The sequence below is a fragment of the Arvicola amphibius genome, chromosome 12 (genome assembly GCF_903992535.2).
Source record: "Arvicola amphibius chromosome 12, mArvAmp1.2, whole genome shotgun sequence".
NCBI classification, from domain to species: Eukaryota; Metazoa; Chordata; class Mammalia; order Rodentia; family Cricetidae; genus Arvicola; species Arvicola amphibius.
Window position 1 is genome coordinate 22,181,026 of NC_052058.2, and position 22,788 is coordinate 22,203,813.

Consider the following 22,788-nt stretch of genomic DNA (forward strand, 5'->3'; position numbering starts at 1 on the left):
AATAAAAGCTATGAGCTTTCTTCTCGCACAAAAAAGGCACTGTATTTAATATAGTATGTATTATTATACCTTTGATTCTTAAAACCCAATCATAGAGATTCAGTCAGGAGCTAAGACATAGAGGTGCCCATCCAAGCATGAGTGGGCAGAAAGTCCATGAGAAAATTACAAAGGGCCCTGCAGACAGCACATCCCTAGACTTGAAGCCCATCTGTGAAGAACGCCAGGCAGAGAGGCCTGGTATGAGTGTCACTCAGATCTCTTCCACATAGGGCTAGCTCATCTCCCTGAGACCTTCACACCATCACGGTTTTACAATGCTGTGTAACCAGATCCACACCTTAGTCTTGTTTCTCCTACCTGGCAACCTTCCCTCATGGTAAATTCATAGCATGAAATTTCAAATTCTTCTCCACTGGACATCATCAGGAGCAATTTCTTAGCTTGAAAGAATGGATTTTTTTCTCACCCTTGTCTCATTCTAATTGACTGAGTCTAAATGAACTTTTTACAAAAAAACCTATGACACTACAGGAGACTCAGGAAGTGAGTCATAGTCTCCGAGACAGAAAGAAGATCTGTAATCATTTCACAAGTGAAGATATTTCTGATGTTCAGAATGGAGGTGATGGCTTCTCTTCATCCTGTGAACTCTTGTAGCCATCATCACAAGCGGTAGGTCAGCAGGAGAGGCACCAGGCCAACTCAGTACCTGGCACTGGACATGATGTCCCGTGATCCTGATCACACCAGGGACCTATGAAGTGGCCATGGCAGGCATCAGTACTTGTACCTTATTGAAACTCAGGGTCAGACTTTGCCTGAGTAATGTTTCAGCTATTGTGAATTCCCCATGTATTATCCACATGCAGAAATATGTCAGGGTTATGAGTCTGGTACATGCCCTCCAGAAATCAGTCCTGGTCAGCCTCTGGCCTTTTTCCTTATGTCTCTTTGCACCGTGCCTGCTCTTTTCTCTGCTATCCTCCAGCATGGGAGACAACAAAGCTTTGAACTAGACGAGAAGTTATGGCAGAAACAAATGAGCAAGGTTTTAAAGTGGACTTAGGTAGGGCAGGCTTTAGATCAAACCTTAAAAAGGAACTGAAGACGAGGGGGTGGAGTGAAATGAGAGGGTGAGCAACATACAGGAAATAAGCTGGGTGTGTTTGGTCCAGCCCTGAGGTTTCTCAAAACCATCACCCCACCTATCTCAGGAGAGTCTTCCAAGAAAGACAGAGGAAAAAGAGCAGGGCTGCAAAAATAGAAGAACCTTGTGTGGGGAACCATCAGAAGCACCAGTCAGTAAAGAGACAGTACAAAACACTCTTCTCAGGCTGCCGATGACGGCTCAGTAGCTAAGAACACTTGTTCTTGCAGCTCACCCAGGTTTGATTTGCAGTACTCACATGGTGGCTCAGAACCGCTCCAGTTCCAGAGGATCCGACGTGGGCACCAGGCACACACATGGTGTACATGCATACATGCAGACAGAAGATTTGTACGTATAAGAATAAGTAGAATATGCATACAGGCAGACAAAAGATTCATACACATAAGAATAAATAGATCAGAAGCTAGGTAACAAGGAGAACTTTAAGAGAGACATACATGGATCCCCCTGGGAAAGGGAAACAGAAAAGATCTCTTGAGAAAATTGGGAGTGTGTGTGGGGGGGAGATGGGAGGGTGGAAGAGGAGAGGGAGGGGAGAAGGGAAAGGAAGAGAAGAACATGAGGAAACAGGATGCTCAAGAAGGGGAAAGGACAGAGAGGGAGAGAAAAGAAAGAGATATCTTGATTGAAGGAGACATTAAGGAGCTAGTGAGAAACACGGCACTGGGGAAATTCCCAGAAATCCTCAAGGATGACCCCAGCTAAGACTCCAAGCAACAGCGGAGAGGATGCCTGAAGAGCCTTCCACTGATGGACTACCTTAACTGCCATCATAAAACCTTCAGACAGCAACTGATGGAAACAGATACAGGGATCCACAGTGAAGTACTGGGTCAAGCTTCTGGAAACCAGCCCAAGAGAGGGAGGAGTGATAAAATGATCAAAGGGGTCAAGACCATGATGGTGACACCCACAGAAACAGCTGACCTGAGCTAGTGAGAGCTTGCTGACTCTGGACTGATAGCAAGGGAATCTACATAGGATCAAACTAGGCCCACTGAGTGTGGGGAACAGTTGTGAGGCTTGGGCAGTCTATGGGAACACTGGCAATGGGACCAGGATTTATCCCTAGTGCTTGATCTGCCATCTTGGAACACATTCTCTATGGAATTCCTTGCTCAGCCTAGATATAGGGGGAAGGGCCTTGGTCCTGCCTCTAAGTTATGTGTCAGACTTTGTTGACTCCTCATGGGAAGCCTTACCCTTTCTGAGGAGTGGGGGGGTGGAGTGGAGGGAAGGGTGAAACAAGAGGAGGGAAGGAAGTGGGAATGGGAATAGCTACGTAAAATAAGAAATGATTGTATTAAAAAAATAAATAAAATAAAAAGAATAAATAGATTAATATTTTTTTAAAAAAATACATTTTTTAACCTCAAAGGGAATATAAAATAGTTTATTTTCGAGTCAAATATGAGAGGCCAAAGCTCAGGAACACAGATTCATATAACCCTCAATAGCATGTGCAATGCAGAAACTGTTTATAGAAGTTTTACAGTTACATGTGAAAAGAAGCCATGAGTCAAGTCAGTTTTGAAATATTTTGATATAAATAGGGTAATCTCTGCAATGCTCTATGGTGACATTCTTAGCTTTGGGGTTGGTAAAAGCTCTTGATCTGAGACCCTGTTTCAGAAGCAAACAAGAAACCCCTAAAGTTCAGAGACAGTAAAAAGCCACCATTAGAGAGGCTCAGGGTCCATCTGGTGGGATGGGGTGTGTTTAGGAAGCGTCACACCTACAGTGAGTGACTCCAGCATCAGATCACTGGAGTCAGAGAGGTTCAGAAGTTCTTCACAGTCATAGACATTTTAAGGACAAGAAAGGGCGGGGAGACCTGGTGCAGCCACAGCTCCTATAGAAGATATGGAAAAACCCCTCCCCTTCTAGGTACTTGGTGTTCAGGACTCAGCATTCAGCACTTGGCACTTAATGGAGCAGACACCATTTTAATAAGGTCCCTGCTGTGTTGGTGACTTGACAACCTCTGTAGACCACACATGTGGGAAACTCGGGGCCAATGTTAAGGGACTGTTTGCAGAACACAGGTAGGTGGTGGGGATCACAGTATGACTCAGAACTATGCAGCATTCAGCAAGCCGAAACCTGGGGAACCAAGGGCTGTAAAGAGCCTTCATACAGGCTGCAAGCAGTGCTTAAACATTGGGAAAGATCACACTGAGGGGGATGCAGCATTCACAAATAGAATCCTGAAGAATTGGTCAGAGGTATCATCAGTGTCTGTAAACCACACTCAGAGACCCGTCTTAGTTAAAGTTTCTAATGCTGTGAAGAGACACTGTGACCAGGGCAATTATTATAAAGAAAACATTTAATTGGGGAGGCTCATTTACAGTTTCAGAGGTTCACTCCATCATCATCATGACAGCAAGCATGGTGGCATGCAGGCAAATGTGGCGCTGGGGTAATAGCTGAGAATCCTACATCTTGCAGGCAACAGAAAGTCAACTAAAACACTGGGTGGTATCCTGAGAATAGGAAACCTCAAAGCCTGCCTCCATAGTGACATTCTTCCTCCGACAATGACATACCCACTCCAACAAAGCCATACCTCCTAATAATGCCATGAGATTATGGGGACCAATTGCATTTAAACTACCATAAGACCCAACCAGAATCTGCAATGCAGTTTCTCAAAGAAAGACTCAAAGATGAGAAAAACACCACCCACAAGTATGTCAGTACTTGAAACCCGAGTTTGCAAAAAAATGCTCAAGGATGAGATGAGCTTCTAAGAGCCTAGAAAAGCATGCAGAGGCTAAAACCTGAATCCAATTAACAAGTCAACTTTGTTCTGCTCTGTTCTTGTCCCCCTGCTCTTCCTTCTCCTCCTTCTTCCTCTTTTAATTTTCCTCTCCCAAAGTACATGGACTGGGTCTGGTTTGTGGGTTCCCTGTGACGTAACTCCTGGGGGTTAGAACTATTCTACATGAGCTGCTCATGTTTATTTTCCTCTCTGTTTTCAGTCCACCTCTGGCCTCTCCACCTCATCTGGCTACAGCGTATTGTGCATACAGTTTATATTCTGCTTGCTTTCTTCCCCATATTTTCCCTATCCACCCAATCTGATCATTAGTCTTACTCTGCAATTTTTCTTTTTATTCACACCCACAGTAACTAATACAAATATCACTGCACATAGTACTGTCAGAGCCCCACCTTTATTGCCTAAAATTACTGATGGTGAAAGGGGTGATATATTTTTTCTTTGCTATTACTGTATTTTTCATACTGGGCCTACACATTGATACTGATTGATAGTAATCTACCATCAGGAGAGCACCGGGGATTGAGCTGGTCTAGCAGAGGAAAAATGACACATCAGCCCCGCTGTAACTCAGGCTCTTCAAAATTGCAAACACATCCACTGAAAGAGGAAAGATGACTACAAATTCAACCAATAACCTAATCCCAGATGTACAAGTTCCAGTGCAAAATTACAATAAACATAAAAAGCAAAGGGAGCGAGTTTTCTTTGAAAATCACCAACCCCACAGTAACACCTGCAATGAGAAGGAGTTAGATGAAATTCCAGACACATTTCTAAAAAAAGATTGTAAATAGTTTCAAAAGAACACAAACTCCTGAATAAATGTCAAGAAAATATAGCAAACAGTTAGATGGAAAAAAGGAAGTCAATATAGGACATAAAAATGAAATTCAATAAAAGGAAAGACTAAAGGAAAACCAAATTTGTTGGCGGCCATGAGAGGGGATCCACAGGAAGCATGGAACTGATGGAACACAGCTGGGCAGTCGGCAAAGCCATGCCTGTGTGAGTCTTGGAAAGGCAAAGCCCCAAGCACTATGTGTCCTGAGGAACTCATGCTGTTATTGAGCATAGCTCTGGCTGTTGCCTTTGCGGTCACCACACCCTCATAATCTGCAGGTTGTATGAAAACTCTTAGGGATTTCTAGACCCTCCCTGGGCAGTGTTCCTGACACTGACTTTTCCCAAGCATTGCTGTTGGAGCAGACTAATAATCAACTGCCACCCTCAGAAAGAATTTAGATATGTATAATTGTTAGTAAGGTTAGGTTAAGGGATTTTGTTAATGAATTTGAGGTACAAATCTTGGCGAACAATTTAAAGCTTAGACAGGTACACTTTTACTGTACCTTGAACAAGTATAGGGACTTGTAGTTGCATTTGAATTGTATTTTAATAAATAAGGACTGCCTAAAGATCTGAGAGTAAAACAGTCCCACTGGTCAGCCTTACAGACCAGGTAATGGTAACACACACCTTTAATCCCAGTAACCATAAAGACACATACCTTTAATCCCAGTAGCTGCACTAGTGGCCATAGAAACCAGGTGGCATGCCTTTAATCATGGTGGTGCATGCCTTTAATCCCAGCCCTAGAGAGGATTATAAAGTGGGAAGAAACAGTTCTCAATACATAGTCTTATTCTGAGATTCCAGGAAGTAGGATCGCCATTTCAAACTGAGGTCAAGGTAAGAGCCAGTGGTTGGCTGTTTTGCTTTTCAGATCTTCAGGTTGAGCCCCAATTTCTGGCCCTGAGTTTTTATTCATCATGCTTCAGGAACTCACTGACATCAGGGAACAGGAACAATGGCAGCCTGGCTATTGCTGATTGGTGTACCTTTCTTGCTAGGATGGGCTGGTCATGAAAAGTGACGATGAATTCCTTGTGTCCATTTCTGCCCTCTGCTTTGTAGATGGAGTGGCGGGGCTGCGTCCCGCCACCCAGCTAGCTTTACACCCGAAATAATTACACGGAAACTGTATTCATTTAAACACTGCCTTGCCCATTAGTTTGAGCCTCTTATTATCTAATTCTCACATCTTGCTTTAACCCATATTTAGTAATCTGTGTAGCACCACGAGGTGGTCGCTTACCAGGAGAGATCTGAACCTGCATCCATCTTGGAGAGGAGAAGCATGGCAACTCACTATGGCAACTGCCTGAAGCGTCTGCCTTCTCTCTCCCAGAATTCTGTTCTGTCTACTCTGCCTACCTAATTTTCTGTCCTATTAAAGGGGCCAAGGTAGTTTCTTTATTAACCAATGAAAGTAACACGTAGACACTCCTCCATCATTGCTTGATATAAAAAACTGTTGATGAATGGGTATTCACCCTGAGGATTTAAAGTAGAACCTACTGATTGTTTTTATATATAAAAGTTTAGATTTGTGATTCTTTTAAGAGTTTACAGTTACCTTTTCAGATAAATAATAAAATGATTGATCCTTTCTTTGTAACTGCAAAATGCAGCCTGTGAGTAAAAGAACTGACTGAGGAAAATTACTTTGCTTGCTTGCACTTTGTTAATCTATAACAAGTTTCTTGCATATGAATGTATATGGGCTCTTTGGAGCAATTTGTTTTTCACTTGTAATATGTAAAATAGTTAATCATGTAATGGAGATGAGAAACATGTTTTATAACCTGTGTTCATTATAATCATTCACTTGAAAAATAGAACATAACCACATTGAAATTTTTATATTGCTTGAAAGACTTTGCTAGGGTATATAAGCTGTAATGAAAAAATTAAAAATGCACAGAAAGGATTCACCTGGATAGAGATGAGAAAAGAAATAAAAAGATGAGAGCGAGATTATAGAAAGACCCAAAGGTAAGTAGGTGTGTGTGTATGTGTGTGTGCGCTTCCCTTTTTTGCTGTCCATGGAGAGTTAATTTTTGCCTCACTCGTTGGCCCCAGAGAATTAAATTTTACACCTCTAGAGAAAAAAATCAAATTAAGTGATTAGTTCACCAACTCTATGGCTCCCCCTCAATTTCTGAGCTGCTGCTGGAAGCTGGTCCTCACAGCAACACATATTGAAACACTAGAGGCAAAAATTTCAGTAAGTTAAAAAAGAAGATTCCAGGAAAAGCCTTGCTAGTAGAACTAATAACAAGAAGGACACAATATCATAGCTTGAAGACAAAGTAGAGAAATTTGAACATTTAGCTCCTGACAAAGGTCGACCAATAAAAATGTACAAATGGGCCATGTGAGAACCACAGGACACCATGAAAGTGCTTTTCTGTGGTCTCCATTTGCTGGAAAAAGAAGCTTTTTTGATGGGGGAGGATAGTTACACTTCTCTGTGGGTGTAAGGAAAAGATTCAGAATGGAGTTAGGAATTATGCTAGTCTAGCAAAGTGGTGGTAGTAGATTCTCTTCTAAGGTATATGACCTCATTAGCCCTGGGAAGCTCAGTTTCCAGTACCATACATGATTTTGCTCCTGTTGACTTCAGGTCTCAGAACCATTGTAATTAGCTAAGTATATTCCATGCATCTTTTTAACACAGCACTAACGAAGGTGGAGACAGTAGGATCTTTGTAGCTTGTTAGTTTCCAGACTAGTTTAAAAAGTACAATCTCCAGGTTCAGGTTCTAGCCTCAGAGAAGTAAGGCAGAGACTAATATGGAAGGACATCTAACACCCTCCTTTGTTCTGCACACACACACACACACACACACACACATACACACAAATAAATAAATGTAAAAAGCTCTAAGGTTCAATTAAGGGACATTTACACCACCAAATAAGTGTTTATTATTGACTTCAAGACATAAGAAGACACATGCCACAATAACTGGAGAAGAGCTTTGAAGTCCATGATTGACATGATAGGTGAGAGAAAGATAACTCGCTCCAATTTGGTGAAAACAAAAAATAGGAATAGAATCTATCTCCTTGCAAAGAGATAAGGAGAACAGGTTAGTGAGGTTGCAGAAGAAACCCCATCCACTCTAGGATTCAGACCCCAAGGAATAAGAGTAATAAAGCAGAAGTTGAAGATAGGGAAAAAAGCAATATTTCTTTCTGCAGTTGTCAAAAATACTGCCACTCAGTGTCTGTTTGAAATATTTGAGGGTTCAATAAGCAGAACTATAACACGTTATTGTCATCTTCTCTGAGACAGGAATCATACCGACCTCTCACTACTTCAGTAGAGGGCAGCATAACACAACATTTTCTGAAGCACATGTGTATAGGGCATTACTACTGAAAGAGAGAAAAAAAAAACCAGTATTTTGGGATAACCCTATTTTTTTTTTTAACAAAGCGATCTTGAAGAGGATAATAAGAACCAGCTGGATAGATATAAAGGATGCTAAGAGAAATTCACATCTCAAAAATCCCAGGGATCTCAACACTAAGGAGGTAGAGGCAGGAGAATAAGAAGTTCAAGTTCATCCTCACCTACATAGAGTTCTAGGCTAGCTTGGACCATGAGAAACCTTATCTCAAAAAACAGTCATGACTATATGCAGATTAGCAAACTCTTGTCATAAGAAGACAGATGCCACAATAATTGGAGAAGAGCTATGAAGTCCATGATTGACGTGACATGATAGGTAAGAGAAAGCCAACTCGCTCCAATGAAATTGCCCTAATTCAGTGAAAGCATTTAGCAATTGTATACACATGAATGATTTTGGCCAGACAAGAACCATTTTAGTAAAAATAAAACCAAGGCTCTCCTTCCTTCTTTTCTTCTTGTTCTTCCTTCCCTCTCTAACCCTATTGAAAACTTCTTAACTACTTAAGATGAAGATGAATGAGTATTGCAGCGTCACTGAAGAACATAGGGAAGTGTGCTACAGTGTGAGGATTAAGCTTCATTATCAACGTGGCTGGATTTATAATTACCCAAGAGATATACTACTGATGGTGTCTGTGAGGGCATTTCCAGAGAACATCAGCTAGGAAGGGACATCTGCCAGCACCATCCCATTGGTGGGGGCCCTAGATTGAAAAGAGGGGAGGAAAAGCTAGATTGGCATCCCTTTCCCAACTTCCTGGTCAGCTACAATATGAACAAGTAGCTGCCTCACACTTCCATTACTACAGAGCCACACACCATGCCTTCCTTACCATGATGGATTGTGTCTTAATGTTCCATTGCTGTGAAGAGATGCTATGACCTTAATAAAGGGAAGCACTTAATTACGATGTCTTAGTTAGGATTTCTATTGCTGTGAAGATACACACCATGACCATGGTGACTGTTATAAAGAAAACATTTAATTGGTGTGGCTAGCTTATAGTTTCAGAGGTTCAGTCATTATCATCATGATGGGGAGTATGGCGCCATGCAGGTAGATGTAATGCTGGAGTAATAATTGAGAGTCCTACATCTTGCAGGAAACAGTCAATTGGGACACTGGATGGTATCCTGAGAGTAGAAAACCTCAGAGTCCACTCCATAGTGACACACTTCCTCTGACAAGATCATACCCACTCCAGAAAAGCCACACCTTCTAATAGTGCCACTTCCTACCAATTACATTCAAATTACCACACAGGCTTGATTAGACTTTCAGAGGTTTAGTCCACTATCAGTGTGGCAGGAAGTATGGTAGCATGAAGGTAGACACGGTTGTTGGGAGTTTTAAGTCTTGTTCCATAGGCAGTAAGAAGAAAGGAGCCATTGGGTCTGGCATGGGTTTTTAAAAACCTCAAAGTCCATCACCAGTGACACACTTTCTTCAACAAGGCCATACCTCCCAACCCTTTCAAATAGTGCCATTTCCCTGGTGACCAAGCATTAAATTTTGAGCCTATGGGAGTCATTATTATTCAAACCACCACATTTCACTCCCTGGCCCTCCATAGGCTTGTAGCCATATCATAATGCAAAAATGCACTTAGCCCAACTTCAAAGGTCCCCATAGTCTATCACAGTCACCATGCTGTTTAAAAGTCTAAAGTCTTCTTGGAGACACAGCAATCTCATAATTGTAACCCCCTATAAATAAAAATTTAAAAAACAGATGATATTCTTCCAATACACAATGGCACAGAATATATATTACAATTCCAAAAGGGAGCAAAGGGAGTATAATGAGGAAACAATGGACCAACGCAAGACCTAAAAACCAGCCGGGCAAGTTCCAGATTCTGCATCTCCATGTTTAATGTCAAAGTGTTCTTCAGATCTCCATTTCCTTCCAGCTTTGTGGACTGCAACACACTTTTCTCTCTCTTGGGCTTGTTCCACACATGGTCTGCAGCTTTTCCTTAGCAGGTATCTCACAACTCTGGCATTTCCAACATCTTGGGGTTTTCAACACAATCCATGCTTAAACTTCACACCTTAACCCAATGGCCTCTCTAGACCTCCATGCAGAGACACCCCGATACATGCCTGACCTCAGCAGCTTTCAGGCAGATTTTTTTTGAGAAGGGCAGAAAGCAGTACTATTCTTTACAGAATGACCAGTCTCTAGGCCATTTACTAATATTCTTCCCCTTTAAAACCTCTTGAGCCAGGCCATCATAATCTACATTACTCTTGGCGCCACTGTCTTTATATACCTACTATTATGGTTTATTAAGCTCCACTTAAAGCACTCAACTGTGTTTCTAGTCCAAAGTCCCAAGATCCACATTGTACCAAAGAAACAGCAAGGTCAGGCCTGTCACAATACTTTGCTTCCTGGTACCAACTTCTTTCTTAGCAATTTACTGCTGTGAAGAGACACCATGACCATGTCAACTCTTACAAAGGAGAGCATTTAATTATGGCTTATTTACAGTTTCAGAGGTGTAGTTAATTATTCTCATGGTAGGGAGCATGGTGGCACACAGGCAAACATGGTTGCTGGGAGCTCTATATCTGGATCTGCAGGCAGCAGGAAGAGAAAGCCCCTGTGCTTGGCTTGGGACTTTTGGAAAACATCAAAGCCCATCTCCAGGGATACACTTCCTCCAATAAGACCACACCAACTAATTCTTTCAAATAGCACCACTCCTTGGTGACCAAGCATTCACATCTGTGAGCCTATGAGGCCTAATCTCATTCAAACCACCAGAGATCGCATCACTTCACACTACAGCAAGCTAAACCTTCTTGATGGCGCTTCTTGCTAGGTAACTGGTCACAGCAAGAAGGAAAAATAAAGACTGTGAAGTCAGATCTTTTCAACAGTTGGAATCACGAAGGTATTTTAGAGTGGCTGCAATAAACACGAGCTTAGGAAAGAAGGCAGGCATGGCTAAGGTTTTGTGTAAATAAATAGGAGTTTCGATTTGGTCCTGAAGGTTTGTGAGGGAAGGTCATTGGGTGATTTCCTTGGCCTGAAGAGGGAGGGAGGGGGTGTATGGGTGGAGGGGAGGGGAGGGAAGGGGGAGGAAGAGGGAAGGAGATGGAAATTTTTAAAGATAAAAAAAATAAACCAAAAAAAGAAGCTGAATGATTTGCTCTGTGTCACAATTTAGATAGAATATGTTGATGAAGAGAGAGATGAGAATGGAAGCGAGGAGACAGCATACAGCTATAGAATGGGTCCAGCCTTCATAATGAAGACCTTAACAAAATCAGGGCAATGTCAGGAAGAGAAGAGTCACAATGGGCCCAGCATAATACTTGGTTGTGTGGAGATAAGAACCGGGAAAGAAGTATAGTTTCTGCCTTTTAAATCTCAGAAACCCATAGGCCTCCCCTTCTGAACTGACTAAGCAAGTGACTACCTCAATGATTAGTATGGACCTGAGAAACTGGTTGTGCCTGGGATTCAGACCCAATGACACCAAGTGCTAGTTGTGTTGCACTGAGGAAGCCAAGGACAAAGACATGATGGAAACTGCAGTCCAAACTCTGGTGAGAAAAGAGAGAGCAGCTGAGTGAGCACAGTAGTACATACCTTTGGCCCTAGCACTTGGAGGCCAGCCTGGTCTACACAGAAAGTTCCACCTTGTCTATAGGTAGATGGATAGAAGGATGGATAGATGATAGAAAGATGATAGATACAGGGAGAGAGATGAGAGGACACACACACACACACACACAGAGAGAGAGAGAGAGAGAGAGAGAGAGAGAGAGAGAGAGAGAGAGAGAGAGAGAGAGAGAGAGAGGAGGAAGCCAATTGCACATGAAGAACTGAGATGTTGATGTTGCCAAATGCAGCATAAATGGATGAGATATGATGAGGTCAGGGAGCTGTGTGCACTGGAACATATTTAAATGGTCAATTTATAGAGAGGTGTAGTGAGACTAGTACCCTGCATCCTAGCCAGAGTAACTCCACTTTGCACTTTGTTTTGGATCTCTATAGGCCAGACTTCAACCAATAATCTATCCTTCTCAGAGTTGGACAATGTTTTCTGAAACCAACAAGATCCCTGACAAGGGAAGAATGGAGAACATTTATACTTACATTTTAACCAGAGCCTGGTTTCATCTGTACAATGTTATCTGCTCTCAGAGTCACCTCTGCTGCTTTAAAACTGGGTAGCACTATTAGCAGAAGTATCCATCAATTCTGTCTCAACTTACTATCCTATAAAATAAGAGTCTGGCAGCTAGAGGAGTTGGTAACTTTAAGAAAGTGCAGCTGTCCAGTTGTCCGCTGTCCTCTAATTTAGCCCATGATAATGCCTTCCACTGGATGATAATCTTGTATGAGTCACTCTTTGGGCAGATGTTAATTTCACATGCCCCAGGGAAAGTCACACAAGTCAGAATAAGAAAATAGCCAGGAAGTAGAGAAAAAGAACTATACTGGAAATTCGAGAAATGCAAATTAAACAAAAATATTATCCCCTTCAAGCTCAAAAAAATAACCAAATAATAGATTCCAATAAGGGTAAAGGTAGTAGGAAGCACATACACACAACTGATAGAATTACAAATTATGCTGACATTTTGAAAGAAAGTTTCATGTTATATTAAATTTCAACTATACATTTCCTTTAGTAATGCATTCTACTTGCAACACACCAAAGAAAAATACAATAATAGACCTGGAGACATAGCTCAGATGGTAATGTGCCTGCCATGTAAGCATGGAGACCTGAATTAGGAGCCTCAGAGCCCACATAAACACCGAAGTGGTGATGCAGGTCTAAAAACCCAGCCTTTGTGAGAGCAGCCAAAACACTGGGATGAGCTAGCCAACTGGCCCACTAGACTAGCTGAATTGCTAAGTTTCAGGTTCAGTGAAAGGCCCCATCTCAAGAACTAAAAGGGGCGATCAAAGAAGACACCCAACATTAATATCTAGTCTCCATATGCATATGCACTTACATACAACACACATACATATACACACAGAAAATTTGAACAAGTACAATCTCACATACAATGTGTGTGTGTGTGTGTGTGTGTGTGTGTGTGTATGTGTGTGTGTGTGCTTTGAGACAGGGTATGTCTATATACCTCTGGCAGTTCTGGAACTCACTATATAGACTAAGCTGGCCTTGAACTCACAGAGATCCAACTGCCTCACTTGGTGTAGTTTATAATGAAGTTGAAAATGACCTACAAATACCAATCAAAAAGAGGTTAGATAAATAAATTCTTATATAAACAAGAACTTTTAGAGTCCCTCCAGGGGTATATTTCTGATAGATTATTGTAGCGGCGGTTGGAGGAATTTGGGAATAACCAAAACTAGTCCTTTTAGAATAAATCAGTTTTAATAAAGGGAGAAAATGGAATAAACTTACAGGGCCAAGGTTCCAGAGAAGAGCTGCGAACCAAGAGGAAAAAGAAGGGGCCGGCCTACCCCAAACCCGGTTCTTTTAAAGGTATCCTCCACCCCTGGGGCGGCCATGCCCCTCATACAAGGGAGTGGTCAGCCGCCCCAACAGATTATTGGGGAAAGTTTATAGACAAATCCATTTTACTCCTATTTTTGTTAAAATCCTTGTGTGTAGGGAAGGTTGTGTTTAATATGGTTATGTATGCATCGAAGCAGCACTAATGGATTTGCATAAAACTAGTTTCTAGTTCAGTATTGTACTAGAAAGCCTGAATTAAGTTTTAGCTTTATTGTTACTTGATTTTTTTTTACAATAAATATGTTTCCTTAAAAATATTTATTTTATGTGTATGGGCATTTTCCCTTTATGTATGTATGTATGTATGTATGTATGTATGTATGTATGTATGTATATATGATACAGTGTTCATGACTGGTGCCAATAGAAGTCAGAAAATGGCATAATATCCCCTGTAACTGGTTTTACAGATGATTCTGAGCCATCATGTGGGTGCTGGGAATTGAACTTTGGTCCTCTGCAAGAATGGCAAATGCTCTTAACTACTGAACAATCTCTCTGGCACCTAAGTATGTGCTCTTAGTCTCATCTGTTATTACACTTCCAAAAGGAGTTTTCATTTTATTTGATAAATCATTAATTTCAAATAAATCATGAGAAAAAACATTATTATACACTGAATTAAGAAGTAAATAGATAGAGTATAAGTCTGAATTTGTGGGATGTTTTTTCTGTTTTCTTTTGGTTTTTCGAGACAGGGTTTCTCCGTAGCTTTGGAGTCTGTCCTGGAACTAGCTCTTGTAGACAAGCCTGCTTTGAACTCACAAAGCTCTGCCTGCCTCTGCCTCAGAGTGCTGGGATTAAAGGCGTGCCACCACTTCCCGGCTTGTATTTGCTTTTTGCTTATTTGTTTGCTTGCTGTCCACAGTATGAAGAGGAAGAAAAAACAACTTTTGGACCCATCCCCTCACCCTGCGTTTCTGTCTTGCCATGCTCCTGGCCTCCATGCAAGGAGCAAGGTTCATGGACAACCCACAGATGCAAAAACAAGGGAGATCATAGTTTATCTGCCAAAGTTTCTCTCCTACATTGCCCGAAACCATGCTCAAGAGCATCTATGAAGAAAAGAGAGAAAATATTTCCCCAGCAAAAAGGGAAAAGGGGGGAAAATTTGAGAAAAATTATTTAAAAGAGAGAGATACCAAACAGAGTGACTAGGAACACAAGACTGAAGGAGCTAGAGACATCACATGACATGTGTGTGCTTTGGGTTCCTGGCTACTTATGTAATTGTGTTAGATGAAATTTTGTGTTTTCACCAACATGTTAGAGTCATCCCCTGCTTCTACTCCCCATCACATGCCACTAACACACTCTGGGTCCCAGCTGTAATAACCCAAACCATCTCCAGAAATCACCAAGCGTCCCATGTAGGGCAAAATCACTCTCAGTAGAGGACTGTGGCATACACTTCTGTGTTAGAATAAAAATGTTGCTGGAATTTCAGGTGTGGTGAACAGAGACCTGTAATCTTAGTACTAGAAATGGGGAGGCCGGGATAAGAAGTTCAAGACCAGTCTGGCCTTAAAACTACTGTTTTATTTTTAATCACTGGGGGGTTTTGTGGGGGCTTTTTGTTGTTGTTGTCGGTATTTTTTAGAACTATTTTTGCTGTTCCATGAAGAAAAATGTTTTTCAGTCGCTTTGTCTCGCTATGGATGATCTGTTCCTGTCTTGCTTAAGACAGCATGACTGTTTAAACAACGTGCACTTAATAAAATTGGATAGGCTTTAAAATATTGGTGAAAGCTTCAGGCCACAGCAGAGCTGCTAGCATAACCCTGAAGTAGGGAGAGGAAGGGGAGCGTTGGTAGAGCGCATTTCTAAACCCAGGCTTTCTGACTTTCAAGGCTGGCATCCTCATCTCCTTGGCCCTATCCTGACTTTTTGGGGGCAGCAGATAAAAATCCAAGGTGATCCTTTATTGGCGGTACTGCCCTGGTTCTCTGAGTTGAGTGTGGAGGCTAATTTACATCCCCTTCACTTCACCTGTTCTATACTGCTGTTTGTCTACAAGCTGTGCTGGCTGGATTTATGTCAACTTGACATAAGCTAGGCTCATCTGAAAGGAAGGAGCCTCAATTGAGGAAATGTCTCCATAAGATCTGGCTGTAGGGAATTTTCTAAATTAGTGACTAATGGGAAAGGGGAAAGCCCTTTGTGGGTGGTGCCATTCCAGGGCTGATGGTCCTGGGTTCTATAAGAAAACAGGCTGAGTAAGATATGAGGAGCAAGCCAGTAAGCAGCACCCCTCCATGGACTCTGCATCAGCTCCTGCCTCCAGGTTATTGCCATTTTTGAAGTCCTCTCCTGAAATCCTTCAGAGATGGACTAATGATGTGGAAATATAAGCCAAATAAACCCTTTCCTCCACAAGTTGCTTTGGTGGTGATTTTTCATTATAGCAATAGCAACCCTGACTAAAACGCAAGCAATCTGACCCAAGAATGACTTCCTCCAAGGTAACTAGGTCTTGGCCGGGATTTCACTATTTCCTTGTGGTCTTTTCCATGGCAATAGAGAAAGGATAGTTAGGGACAGGGTTAACATTACCAGTCCACCAGTTTTAGAATATTCCCTTCTTGTATTCTAAATCAAAACTAAAGCATACACTCTATTCTGAATGTTTGTACCCCTTCCATTCATCTGAAGAAATCCTAACCTCATAACTGATGGTACAAGAAACTGGAACGTGTAAGAGCAGATTAAATCATGAGAGTGCAGTTCTTATCAATAAGATTAATGCCCTTATAAAAGAGGCCTAGAAGATCTCTGATCTTTTATACCATCTAAGACCCAGTGAGAAGACTTCATATATGAACACAGAGGTTGGTTTCACCAGACATCGAATCTAGCATCATCTTGATCTTGTATTTCTCCTTCCCCCAAACTGTGAGAAATAAATTTCTATTATATATAAGCTATTCCGTTCACTGCATTTTGCTTTAGAAAGCCAAATAACTTCAATACGCTTAACTTTTGAGGAAAGGATATTTAGCCAATGCTTTTAAAGAATCTGCAGAGTAAATATTACCAGGACTGGAAAGATGGCTCAGCAGTTAAGAACACCAACTGCTCTTCCAGAGGACTGGGTTCAATTCCCAGCACCCACATGACAGCTCACAACTGTCTGTAATTTGAAGATTGGACACATACATACATGCATGGAAAACAACAATGCACATAAAATAAAAATAAATAAATTATTAGGGGCTGGAGAGATGCCACAGTGGTTAAAAACACTGAATACTCTTCCAGAGGGCCTAGGTTCAAGTACCAGTACCCAAATGACAGCTCACAGTTATAATTCCTAGGACACAATCACACAGATATACATGCAGGCAAAACTCCAATCCACATAAATAAAAAGAAAGAAATTATTTTTAAAAAAGAATGCTTATTGCTCTTTTGTAAAAAAAAATATTACCTTGGGACTGGGAATGTAGTCCAATGGTAGTCAGAGAGGGGAGGGGGAAGAGAGACAAGATGATGGAAAATAGGACAAGGAAGAGGAGGAGAAGATGAGGAAAAGGAGATAGTGATAAAAAAGTAACTCTATAACTTTACCCAAAGAGAGGACTAACATTTGTCCTTAGACTATGAGAAATGATACGAGTCCTTGAAATAGCATGCTTGATGGAGCTGTGTATGTATGGCAGAGATTTGCTCCAGTTAGCATGCAAAATGATTTGATGTAAGGGTTTTGGATCACATACACTATCTGCTCAGATTCCTGAAGGGCTGAACATTGAGATCAGTCGTAAGAATCTAAGAATGACCTCAAGATAGCATCCCAACACTAACTCTAGACTTGGTGTGTGCTTCTGCAATGGAAAATAAGTGCCTACAGTCACATGTCAAAAAGAAAAGTCAAGGACACAGTCAACAAGACACATAGCAACCTACAGAATGGGAAAAAATCTTCACCAACCCCATTTTGGACAGAGGGCTGAGCTCTAAAATATAGAAAGAACTCAAGAAACTAGATATAAAAATATCAAATAATCCAATTAAGAATGGGGTACAGATCTAAACGGAGAATTCTCAACAGAGGTATCTCTAATGACTGAAAGGTATTTAAGGAACTATTAAATATCCTTAACCATCAGGGAAATGCAAATCAAAATGACTTTGAGACACCATCTTATACCAGTTAGAATGGCTAAGATCGAAAACACCAATAATAGCTTATGCTGAAGAGGATGTGGGGCAAGGGGAAAACTCTTTCATTATTGGTGGGAGTGCAAATTTGTCCAACCCCTTTGGAAATCAGTATGGTGGTTTCTCAAAATCTTAGGAATCAATATACTTCAAAACCCAGAAATCTTGGGCATATACCCAAAGGATGCAAACCCATATCACAAGGACATTTGCTCAACTCTGTTCATAGCAGCATTATTTGTATTAGCCAGAACCTGGAAACAACCTACATGCTCAACTGAAGAATGGGTTTAAAAAATGTGGCACATTTACACAATGGAATACTACTCAGTGGTAAAAAAAATGACATTTTGAAATTTACAGGTAAATAGGTGGGACTAGAAAAAAACATCTTGAGTGAGGTGACCCAGACACAGAAAGACAAACATTGTATGTACACACATATGAGTGGATATTATACATAAAAAGTTAACTAGCCTACAGTCCACAACCCCAGAGAAGACAGAAAGGCATACATGGATCTCCCTCAGAAAGGGAAGTAGACAAGTTCTCCTTAGTAAGTTGGCAGCATTGCGGGGTGTGGGGAGGGGAAATAAGAACCAGGAAGGAGAGCATGAGGGATCAAAAAGACCAAGTTGGGTAAAGGACAGAAAGGGAGAGCAAGGAAAGAGATACCTTGAAAGAGGAAGCCACTGTGGGGTTAGCAAGAAACCAAGCACTAGGGAAACTCCCAGGAAACCAAAAGGATGACCCCAGCTAAGAATCTAAGCAACAGTGGAGAGGGTACCTAAACTGCCCTTCCCCTTCAATCAGATTGATGAATATATTAATTGTCATCATAGAACCTTCATCTAGAAACTGATGGAAGCAGATGCAGAGAAATCTACAGCTAAGTACTGTGCTGAATTCCTGGAGTCCAGTTATAGAGAGGGAGGAACCATATTATGGGCAAAAGGGGCCAAGACCCTGATGGGGAAACCCACAGAAACAACTGACTTGAGCTAGTGGGAGCTCACTGACCCTGGATTGAGAGCTGGGGAACCAGCATTAAGACAGAATTAGGCCCTCTGAATGTGGATGACAGTTGTGTGGGTGGGGCAGCCTGTAGGGTCACTAACAGTGGAACCAGTATTTATTCCTCATGCATGGTCTGGCTCTCGGGAGTCCATTTCCTATGGAGGGATACCTTGCTCAGCCTAGACACAGGGGGAACAGCCTTGGTCCTGCCTCAAGTGATGTGATAGATTTTGTTGACTCCCTACGGGAGGCCTTATCCTCTCTAAGGAGTGGACCAGGGGTGGGATGGGGAGAAGGTGGGAGGAGTAGGAGGATGAGGGAGAGAAGGAACTGGGATTGGTATGCAAAATGAGATTTTTTTAAAAAGAAAAAGTTAAAGTTCTTGGTAAGTCTACAAGCAGAGGGAAATTGGAATATATGTCTTTGGAACCCTCCTGAACTCAGCTCCAGTGTCTCTTCCCTTCAGTAGCCTTAGTCTTTAGTTTATAACCTTGGTTATAAACCAACCATATTAACCCAAGCCACAGTATCAGTTTTCTTTAACTCATGCGAGTCCTTTTACTGAATTATGTAACTCGACTATGGTTTGAGGCAGTCCCTCAACATGTGAGTTAATATCAGAAATAAGGAAATCTGGAGGGCTGTCCCATAATGTTGCAGTTGGCTAGCTTTTGCAAATTTTTGGAGGGCGGTAGAGCCTAGAAAGTGATACCCCTTTCAGGTCTTACAGAATGAACATGAGCACAGTCATCAAAGGTGGGGATGTATAACGATGAGGCTAGAGAGTGACTTTCTGTTTTCTCTGTTGGTGGTAGTTTCATATTATATATGAGATAAATCAAATTGCTTTTGAGATGACTAGGAAAATCTAGCCTTCCCTGGGTAGTTGACAGGTATTAAGAATCAATAAAGCATTGAGGTCTGTTGAAATAATTGCCATTTTATGATAAGTTTATATTGTAAGCACTCATTCTGACATCTGTTTTGTAAACAAGCAAAGATGTTAAGGAGAGAGCAGTTAGACTCTCTAATTGGCAGCTACTCGACTCTCTCTTGCTGCTGAAAAGGTAACTAAAACAATCCTAAACAATGAAAGAACCGCTGGAGACTTCACCATTTCTGATTCCATGTTGTACTACAAAGCGACAGCAATAAAAACAGCATGGTATTGGTGTAAAAACAGACACATTGACTAATGGAATCAAACTGAAGACCCAGACATCAACCCACACACCTATGAACATCTGGTTTTGTTTTTTTTTCCTTTTATAAAAAAGCCAGAAATACACACTTAAAAAAAGACAGCATCTTCAACAAATGGTGCTGGTCAGACTGGAACTTTGCATGTAGAAGAATGCAAGGAGATCCATATTCATCATCATGTACAAAACTCAAGTCTAACTGAATGAAAGACCTCAACATAAAACTAGGCAATTAAACCTGATAAGAGAAAATTAGAGAATTGATCTTGAACTCATTGCCACAGGAGACAACTCTCTGAACAGAACACCAAGATCAACAATGAATAAATGGAACCTCATGAACCTGAAAAGCTTCTTTAAGGCAAGGAACAACATCATTTGGACAAAGATGCAGATCATAGAATGGGAAAATATTTTTACCAACTCCACATCTGATAGAGGACTAATATTATATATATCAAATAATCCAATTTAAAAATGAGGTAAGGATTTTTTTTTTAACCATTTAACTTGTTTTAATGTTTCTTCACAAATGGTGAAAATACTAAAGTACAGACAAGGAATAATCATAATGTTGTGGCCAACATTATAAATATGGAATTATAAATTTAAAACATTTTCTGGTTTAAAAAATAAATCTGGTCGTCAATGCAGCTCTGCAGGTCTCTCTAGTAGGGCCGGTCTCTACGTTCCTGACGGTGCTCGCCTTTATCCATTTTCCCAGGTCCTCCACGTCCGTCTCTTCTTCCTCTCATCTGTTCCATCAACGGTCCAGGAGGACCCCCAGGACCATCTCGTCTTCCTCCACCAAAGCCACCTCGGTCCATGCCACGGCCACCTCGGAAGCCACCTCTGTCTCCACCTCTGCCACCTCTGAACATTCCTCCAGGACCACCACGGTCCATAAGTCCACCTCTTCCTCCCCACATACCACCAGGGCCGCCTCGGCCACGATCACCACCCGGAGGTGGGAAGGGTGGCGGGAGGAAGCCCTCAGGCTTGGGGGCCTTACACTGGTTGCATTCTGTTCTCCAGGCGAAGTTCTGGTTTCCACAGCCCGGATTGGGACACTGCCAATCTCCGGCTCGGTGCTGGACATTTCCTCCTCCAGAGGGGTTCCCTCGGGAGCCCCGGGGTCCTCATGGGGGGAAGCCTCCTCTGTCTCCTCCACGGCCTCCCGTGCGACCCATGGGCCCTCCAGGACCTCCTGGGCCACCAGGACCTCCACGAAGTGGTGGTGGCATCCCTCTGCCCTCACGAGGTGGCATGCCACCCCGCATGCTGTTCATCGGAGGCTTCTTTCGGGCAAGAGAAACTTTAAGTTTGCTTCCTTGAAAGTCTTTTCCATCAAACCATTCCACAGCAGCCTTGGCAGTTGGCGGATCTTCATAGGACACTGGCATCACCTTTAGGCTTTCCTGTTTCCTTATCCAAGTAGATGTGGATCATGGGTTGCCCAGTTCTCTTGTTCATCTTGACAACCCCACACTGCTTAAAGAAGTCTGCCAGATCATCCAGAGTCACATTGTCATTTAAACCTTGCACATAAATTGCACTGTTGTCAGAATCTTCATCAGGATCTATAGGAAGGCCTAGATCAAGATCTGGTCCTTCATCCATGGGTCCACCAGGCTTATTGAAGCCACCTCGCTCTCCAGCGCTGCCCATTCCACCGTGTCCTCCTCCCCGCCCACCTCTGCTCATGCCTCCACGATCAAATCCCCCTCTTCCCCTGCCCCGGTTATCAGGGCCACTCATGCTCCGGTTCTCTCCTGGTCCGGAAAATCCTCCAGACTCCTGCCCATAAACACCCATGCTACTGGGGTGGTCCTGTCGGAATGAATGAACTCTGCTGCCCGTAGCTGCTGCTCTGTTGGCTGTATTGACTTGGAGCCTGGCTGTAGGATCCAGTCTGAGGGGGGTAACTAGTGGGAGGCTGCTGCCCATAGCTGCTTTATTGACCATAGCTACTCTGCTGTCCATAGCTGCTCAGTTGCCCATAGGTGTTCTGCTGAGAGTAACTGCTCTGATCGTAACTTGTTGGCTGTGAAGAGGAGTAGCTGGTAGGAGGATAGGATGGAGGTGCGGTGACTGGCTGCATGGGGTAGCTCCCAGGTACCTGGGGATAACTGTAGTTACTCTGTCCATATCCTAGGCTGGGCTGGTTATAACCCCATCCCTGTGCTAGATTGAGGTTGACTAGTCTCAGCGGGCTTGTTACCATCCTGTGGTCTTGTAGGTGCAGTGGCTGCTGGCTGCTGGCCATAGGCTGGGTAGGCAGGCTGGGTGCCATATGCAGACTGAGCTGCATAAGAGGCCTGGGTTGTGGTGACTGTAGCAGTGGTGATGTCATAAGCACCAGTGCCACATCCTTGGACAGGCTGGCTGTATGCCTGGGGGGCAGTTGGAGCGGTATCACCAGTGGGAGGCTGTCCATAAGAAGTCGCATATGCAGTCTGCCCGTAGGTGGCAGTGCTCTGAGCCTGGGTATAGCTGACATCAGTAGGCTCTCCATAGGTTCCATAGCTTTGTTGCCCATACGCCTGGGTGGTCTGTGCATATCCTTGAGTTGGCTGGGCGGTGTAAGCACTGTAGCCCTGCTGGGCTGCAGCGTGGCTGTAGGTACTGTAATCCGTGGACACCATTTTCTCGCCTTCTTC

The 22,788-nt window shown here is 42.5% G+C and overlaps 1 pseudogene; it reads right to left on the reverse strand.

The window, feature by feature from the left end:
• Window positions 1-20,635: 20,635 nt before the first annotated feature.
• Window positions 20,636-22,788, reverse strand: LOC119827684 (annotated as a pseudogene).